This window comes from Ochotona curzoniae, unplaced genomic scaffold (assembly GCF_017591425.1).
Source record: "Ochotona curzoniae isolate NIBS_2020 unplaced genomic scaffold, NIBS_Ocur_1.0 contig_883, whole genome shotgun sequence".
Lineage (NCBI taxonomy): Eukaryota > Metazoa > Chordata > Mammalia > Lagomorpha > Ochotonidae > Ochotona > Ochotona curzoniae.
In genome coordinates this window covers 48,473,095-48,481,953 of record NW_024466599.1, presented here as the reverse complement: position 1 = coordinate 48,481,953, position 8,859 = coordinate 48,473,095, and positions in this window count along the sequence as shown.

Genomic DNA, 8,859 nt, shown 5'->3' with positions numbered 1-8,859 from the left:
TCCCAACATAAAGGCCCATAGCTTCCTTTGGAAGCATTCGGAAAAACAGAGTTAAAATGACTGCTTGGATTTGGTGAAAGGAGCTGACTAGATAGAGGCGGAAGGAACACAGCAAAGGGAAGTGGGGCTGAGCAGCAGAGTTCCCCGAGTGGTGGATCCTTCAGCCAGGAAGGGATCCCTGTTAGGCAGCATTTATTCATAGGACAGTTTGTTGGTATTTCTGGACAGATGAATGGCACAAGAACAGGGTCATCTTTTGTGCTCTTTTAACTCAGATGTCACAAAACAAAAGGGTTGTGAGTGATTGAGCCCAAAGCACATAATCTAACTTAAACATCAGTATGAAAGCTTAAAACCAGTATGGTGGCAAGTACCCAGGCCTACCAGAACAATATGGGTAATAAACACCCTTCCCCTTGGGGTTAGAGGAGGTCTCTCCACTCTGGTTCCTGGTTCTGAAATCATGGCTTTCAGTGAGTGCGCCTTGTTCACTTCTACAGTTCTCACTTGTTACAATCCCATGTTGATTATCCTGTCACTTTTTGGCATTATCTGTATTAATGGATGTATCAGGTATAGAAAAAAATCTGTCCCCTTGTCTGGGTGTGCTTAAAGTTCAGTGTCGAAAGAACAAAAGATGTTCTACCTAACTGAGTGAGTGTACCAAGTTGCAGGTCGAAGCTTAGCTATATGTCTTCCAGAAAGCAGAGAAGGGATCTAACTCTTTCCTCTGTTACTACTGTCTCTAGAGATATTGTAAAAATATGCCTCCTGACATTCCGAGGCCTGGAGCATTTTCTGCATTATGGATTCAGGAGCAGAGACCAGCGGGAAGCAACTAGACCAAACTCCCTCTGCTGATCTCCACCCCAGTCACTGTGTCAATGTCAGGATCAGGGCACGGCTCAAGGGCCATCCATGCATTGTGAAAGCTTGAGAAAGGCTTAATGTCCATCAACAGCCTTTTCTAGGGTGAGATTTGTGAAAGGCAAGTTCCCATCCACACCCCTGGTTGAGTCTTTGGTTGATTTAAGTATGTAAACATAGGTTTTAGAGGTGTATGGTGAGACCTTAAAAAATCCAAAAATATTCTTCAGATTAAGTGGCTTTAGAACTTTTAATTTTATTTTACAAGTGCCAAGTTTCACAGACTCTAACCAAAAAGCTCAGAAAGTATAACTGAAATGAAACTAAACTCTAACTAGCTAGAAGTATACACGCATTATTTTTTTGCACACACCCATATACTCTGTAATATTTATAATTTTAGTTTATACACACACATATATAAAAGTTAAGTAATAACATTCCTGTGTCCCAAGAGTGTCCATTCTCCTGTGAGACCTGAAAAGTGTTTATTGTGGTGAGGGATGCCCTTGTCCCCAAAACTCCTAGCTGACCCCCCAGCTAGCTTTGAAGTGCTCCCCTGGACCAAGCCCAGACTCCCTACCTGCATCTCCCCTGAGATCTGAAAGATGCAAGAGCACCCACAGACCAGGGGAACTAGGAGAGTCAGCAATGAAGGCGGGAAGGAAGGGAAGAGACAGAGATTAAGAGGAAAAAGGAAAGAGGTGAAAGTGGTAGATTCTTGCTCCCCTAATTATAGCTAGAGGAAGTGGAGTCTTTAATTAACACCATCTGAAGATCTAGCAAACATAAAATGTATTTTTTTAGATAGGCTTCTGTGTGGCCTGAATAGTTTTGTTCTTAGGCAAAGAAGTGGGGAAGGTATTATCAATACCAAAATGCCTTGCTTTTTTTTTTAAAGATTTATTTTTATTATTTTTTTTCTATTGGAAAGGCGGATATACAGAGAGGAGAGACAGAGAGGAAGATCTTCCATCCGATGATTCACTCCCCAAGTGAGCGCAACGGCCGATACTACGTCGGTCCGAAGCCAGGAGCCTCTTCTGGGTCTCCCACGCGGGTGCAGGGTCCCAAAGCTTTGGGCTGTCCCTGACTGCTTTCCCGGGCTACAGGCGGGGAGCTGGAAGGGAAGCGGGGCTGCCAGAACCGGCACCCATATGGGATCCCGGGTGTGCAAAGTGAGGACCCCAACCACTGCGCCACCACGCCGGGCCCTTCTTTTTTTTTTTTTTTTTTTTTTTTGAAGCAAGTATGAAAGGATGTGGAAACACCACAAACAGGTCAAACACTATTCTCAGTCACTAATATCCAGCATGAAGCCACTGGCAGAGAGCCTTGGTCACTGAGTCTGGGTGTGAACCCTTGAGTTTGCAGAGGCTGCAACTGCAACCTCCCAACATCCCAACAAGGGTATGTTGAAGCCTCACCAATAAAAGTGATGGTATTAGGAGACAGAACCTTTTGGAAATAAGTAAGGATAAATGAGATGACAAGGTCAGGGATCCCACAAGGAACTGGTACAGTATAAATAGAGACATCTCTTATCTCTCTCACGCTCTCGTCTCTTACACACACATACCACATCTGTTTTAGAGAACAGTGAAAAATCAATTCCAGTGAGAACAGACAAGCAACTAGTACTCATACAAGTAGGGTCTGGAATTGAGACAGCACATTAGCCTGCAACCTGTGAATCTAGCATCCACACAGGCACCAGTTTAACTTGTGGATGCTTCCCTTCCAACCCAGCTCCCCACTAATGGCTAGGAGAAACATGAAGTATTTGGAACACCCAGATGAAGCTTCTGGCTCCCGGCTTCAGTGTGGCCCAGCATCAGCCATTGTAGCCATTTGAAAAAGAACCCAGGGGGTGAAAGCTTTGTTGTCTCTCTGTAATTCTTCTTTGCAAATAAATTTTTAAAAAATATTTTTTAAGGGCCCAGCATGATGGCTCAGTGGCTACATCTTCAGCTTGAGAGCACCAAAATCTCATATGGGCACTGGTTCCTATCCCAGCTGCTCCACATCCCATCCAGTTCCCTGCTTATGGCCTGGGAAAGCAGTAGAGGATATCCCAAAGCCTTGGGACCCTGCACCTAACACCTGTTAATGAATGCCAAGATTGGGGCGCAGCTCCTCTGGCACGTGCAAGATCAGAGTCTGAGAATAGGCCTGGTTTTGCTCTCGGAACTATCAAAGCCACTCAATGTTGCTTTGGATCATTCTTCTCCACACTGGGGTCTCTAACGCATCATCGAATGACTCTTCCCCATCCCTGTATGCCGACGTAGTCTGATAAGAAGGAGAAGGAACAGACCCGTCCCCCCTTCCTCCCTTGCAGACACGAGAGAAAAAAGAAAAACTGAACCATATGTCCCACCCTCCTTCCTCCGTACCTTGACCGTCTCTACCCTAATCAGAGGCCCAGATGGGTGTGCATCCCTCTCAACTATGTTAACAGTATTTAAAATAAAATTAAAAATTTTTAAAAGTATGGTCCTTAAGTAATTTAATGAGGAATTTCTCACAATGAGTGAAAGCTAGATTGTGACAGAACAAGCTAAGGAACTTGGATTTTAACCCATAAAATAGTGTTGTGGGTCATGAAATCTATTTAGTGGATGTTTGATTAATTTTTTTTTTTTAGTTTTAGAAAGTTAGAAGAAAATAGTTTGTGAAGATTTTGTTCTGTTATTGAATACATGAATATCAGTATGTCCTACTTCTCAATTAAATTCTACTCCAAATAGCCTTCATGTAAACATTTTTAAAAAAATATTACATGGAGTTTTTCTAAGAATATGAGGCAGAGATGTACTCTCAAACACCATTTCTTGAATTTCCTAGATGGTAACAGTAATTTAAAGTCCTTGTTAAAACAGATTATTTGGTCCCAGCATGGACTTCTCAAATCTCACATTACCAGCAGTCTGATAATGTGTATTTATAACGAGCACCAACACTGCTACCTCAATCAGGGAAAGTGAGGAACACCAGCAATCCAATAGCCTAGAACAGAGAGGGGAATGAGAAGAAACAGGAGGCAGGAAAAGCAACTGGAAGGTAACTGTTGCTGCATATGAGATGGACAGCAGTGTGTGAGCCTCCACAAGCCTCCAGGAAGAATGTGGGAGTGAAAGATACAGGGGCACCTAGGTCTGGAGGGTTTGTCTGATGAACATCTTCATGGGCACTGAAGACGGAGTAGGTTCCAGGCAAAGGAAATGAGTTTGGTTTAGAACGTGTTGAATTTGAGGTCCTCCTCCCCACCATCATATAACAACCCACTGCATATTACACTGAAGCAAATCCTTCAAAAAGAAAACTAAAATAAAACTACAATATTATCACATCCAGGGCCCCAGCACAGTAGCTTAGTGGCTATAGTCCTCGCCCTGCACGCTACAGGATCCCATATGAGGAACCAGCACCCAGGGTTATGACATACATGAGAAAGGCAGGGGAAAGAGGGGTAGAATTGATCAGTTTAACTCAGTGTCAATTGCTTCCCAATCATCTAAGCATCATCAGAATTTTTAGCAGAATTATGAGTACACAGATTTAAACAGGCCTGATATGTCTTAATTAACTGCTGTCATTATTCCTGCTAATGTCCAAATTGTCAGAGACTTTCTTAATCTTTGATCATTGGGAGCCTCTTTGGTTGGGTTTGGGTCATTGGAAAACCAATCTGGTTTCTTCAATAGCTTCCTTGATGCCTGCTTGACAAGCTGCTTCAGGTTTCTTGTCTGTTTCTACATCCAGATCTTGAATCAGCCATTTCTCCCAGTAGCCTGGCTCCTTTGGATGGGAAATGCTATTTGCAGGCCTTAGTAAGAGTTCTGAGGGCACTGCTTCTGCATTGGTTAGACATTAACTTGCAAAGTTTTAGATTCCTCAGATATCTGGGTGGCTAACCACACAGGTTCCCGAGGTGATCTGTCTGGGTCTGAATCACTTAGTGGGTTTGTGACATGGGGCCAGCTTACCAACTGTTCTGTGTCTGTTTCCTCAATCCTAAAAGGAAAATCATACTGATACTTAAACTTGCAGGGATTATCTCCTGGTGGGGTATAAGTGAGGTCATTCATGTAGCATGCTTAGAATAGAGCCTGGCACACAGGGCTGTGTTACTGCTATTATTGTTCTTATTACTAGTCTCTCTGGCTTTGTCATCTTTTCCTGCTCACCCCATGGGTCACCTGACATGCAATATAGACCTTCATTTTATTCATATCTAGTGATGCAATGGATTATTTTCAAAAATGATTCTAAAGTTCTATGTGCAATGAGTTCTACTTGTATGCTGCTCTAAAACGATGCAATACTCACATGTTTTAGAAAATTTCCTGTAAGCAAATCCAAATTCAACAAAATGAATGGCACTCATAAGGTTCGCCAAGAACCAATGTACTTCTTGCTTTTTATGCTCATCTAGCAGGGTAAGTTGGCAGCAACCTGAATGGGAGTGACCCTATCAGGGAGTTGAAGTCTTACTTTGAACCATGGCCTTTGCTAAAGCACATTTGTCTGACTTCTAGTTGAACAGCACTATTACAGTGACATCTCCTAAAGCCCTCCACTCTCTTGGTAATCGAACCAACAGAGCTGCAAGCCATAGCCCCAGATCACAGACACCCTAACACTGGTCCGGTCTGGGATCCCAGCCATATTATCACATCTTGATCCCTTCAGCTGCTTTGCCATACAACTCTGTCTTCAAATTGGAGAAGTCAGAAGATGTCAGGATCGCTGCCACTCAGTGGTCCGGAGTAACAATGGAAAAAGGAGAAGCATCATTCCCTGGATGGGCCATTGGAGCCCAAAAGAGCTTCAAGACATTACTTCGTGAACTTAAAAACGCTACAGAACTCTAACATGAATAGTCTCCAAAGCAGTTATGCCAGGGGTTCATTGACACAACGGTGTTGGCAATTTTAGAGGCTGAGTCACTTAATTGCACTATCATTGCATCAGTTATGCCAAACTGTCCACAGCTTGTTGGTTATATGTCCCCAGGATGCACTAAGGTCTTTCACTGCCTGGACAGAAAAATCACTCACTTTTTCTTTACCCTTTCCTTTTATTTTTTCCTTCTTTTATTTCCTGGCAACACTTACAATTTTATAAAAAGCAGTTATTTGGCATTAAGTTTATTCAGAACTTAAACACTTTAAAATGTAACTCAAAAGTATATGAAATAATGGATTTTCCATATAATAGAAACAGTTGGTTACTAAAAATTATAATGCTGATCTCTAAGTACTGACATGGAAAGTTGTTTATGAGAAAACAAAAATAACTTTCCAAACAATATACATGGTAAGATCACACTTTAATGAAAGAATAATTATCATGCATGCTAGAATTTGCATTGGAAATCCCTCAAGAAAGAAAACAATTTCTTCTCTGCAGATAATCATTATCACAGACTATTTCCCATATAGTCCTGTAGGCTCTGAATTTGCTATGAATATGTATGAGTTTTTCAATCAGAAGTTGCACACATATTTGAAAAATCAATGCTGTTACAATTTCCTCAGAATAGTGAAGGATGACAGGACCAATTGTGGTAGTAATTTCAGTAAAACTTCTCATGGCAGTTTCTCAGATGAGTTATAGATTAATCAAGATTTTATGGGAAAATTAATACCATAGCTGAAATAAGGAAATATGGCACATACTTCATCTTCAATGAATTCAAAGTATCTTAGTATATACTTTTACACACAAGTAAAGCAAAATATAGCTTAAAACTTTGTTATCTTTAGAGTAGTCAACGTTTATTGTATTCACTTTTCTACTACATAGCATGTACCAAGCAATGTACCAGGTACATAGTTCAGGCTACATGATGGTACCAAAAACAAGCCTAGTTTGTCTCATCTTACTGTATGAACCAGTCCTGAGCATACCTTGAAGAAATCAACAACTAAAAGAATTCTTGTATATGGATAAATAAGTCAATCAAACAATTGTACGCATTCAAAATTTGACTGCTAAGGCAATCTTTCAACTAAGAGCTAAATGAATGAGAAAGATCGCATATTTCATCAGCACTGTTATAGTTTGTATATGACTTGGCTTCCTGAACACATGCAGACATTTAACTCCCCAAATTATCTATTACTGGTTAATGGATCAATATTACAGGTTGATAGAAAGGGCAGAGCTCTGCTATAATTATGGTGCCTGGGAGATGAGCTCTGTGGGTGACCCCTTGGTCCCTTGGGGCTTACCCCTACAAGGGGGTTCTCAGTAAAGTTGGTCATCCAAGCTGAGTAGGATTCCTGCCTCCCTTTACTTCCTGGCTCATCGTGGGATCTTCTCTTTGTGTAACCTTGCAGCCACCCTCTGGTCTCCATCAGATGATATGGGACTCTGAATGTCCCAACTATAAGCTAAAATAAGTTTGCTTCCTTGCAAAGTCATTGCTCTCCGATATTTTAGTTTAAGCAACCAAGAGCTAATACAAGCATATTAAAATTTTTCAAATCATCATATACTATGGGATGCATAATATCTTGTCATCTCTAAATAAAATATAAACTAAAAGGAACATAAATAGATGTGAGAGCTTATTATCCTTTTCTAATGATATTGCAGTTTTAGATGTGACATCGGAATGCTAAATACAATTTTAAAAGGCTTCTGGCCTTATTTTCAATTATAAAGTTAACGAGTCAATTTTTAGAAATCATTAACACCAGCTTTCTTAACAATGAGATATTCCTATTTTTATAGCCTTCAGTCCAAAGCATGACCACATTTTTCAGGCCTTTCCTTGGAACAGATGACAGAGAAGGGAAGAAAGAGAAGTTTGCATTTGTGAAACTGCATTCTTTGATGACGTCACATTCGCCGTTACTCAGCCAGAGGTTAGCAGCCATTGGCTATCAAGGGCCAGAGGGGAAATACTTTAGGCTTTGTGGGCCACACAGTCCCTGCAAAATGACTCATCATCAGTCATGGACTCTATACACACGTGTGGGTTTTCTTTATGGACAATGAAAAGTAGAATGTCACGGTTTTTACATATTATAAAATACTGTTCTGCCTTGGGGCTTTTTCCCAATAGTTTAACACTGCAACATTTATTCATATTTGGCAGAGCTCATAAAAAAAAAATCTGCTGGCAGGCAGAACTTGAACCTGGGCTGTAGGCTGCCAGCCCCCACTTGGTACCTCTCCTAAGCTCAGACTTTCAGGGATGCAGAGCTGATGAGGGGATCCGAGGGCTTGATAAAGCAAACCTGCCTGAGGCAGTTTTAAAACAGATCTACGTACTGATTAGAAAGAGTTACAGCGAGAGGGGAGACACCCCCCACACACAGCAAGAGAGACAAATTGAGATCATCCACTACTGGTTCACTTCCCAATTGTTCACATCCCTCTATAATACCTCTTTGTTTTCATTAGCATTTCCCTGATTACTACTTATAAATTCTTTGCATACTCATAGGCCATTTGTAAACTGACTTTTGCTTGTTTTTCACTGGATATTTCTTTTTCTAATCTATTTTATGTGCATTCTTTATATTGAAACTAATGTTTTATCCATTGTTAAGGTATAAACGTTTCTGCATCCTCCCTTGCTCTTTTATAGATCATGTGTAAGATAGGGCACCTAATTGCAGTCAGAAGCAGTCTTTTGGGGTTTATTTCTTTTCTCTTAAACTGAAAATGAACTTTCCCATTTCAAGATCACATTAGGATTCAAAATTTCTACAATTCACTTTGGCATATAAGCTAGAAAGCCAAGCAATGATTTTCTAAGTAATTCACCTATTTTCCTATGTTTCAATATTGCCTGATTTTTATCTGGGCTCAGATGTACATGCCCCTCAGGCTGCAGGATCCCTTACTGGGAGAGCACTTATCCTACCCTGAATTCCTGCTGTTGCTTGGCCTTCTCCCCACTGCCTTCCTTTTCTTCCTCATAGTTATCTGAGCGTCTCTTCAATTGTACCACAATGTACACTCCTTGGGAGT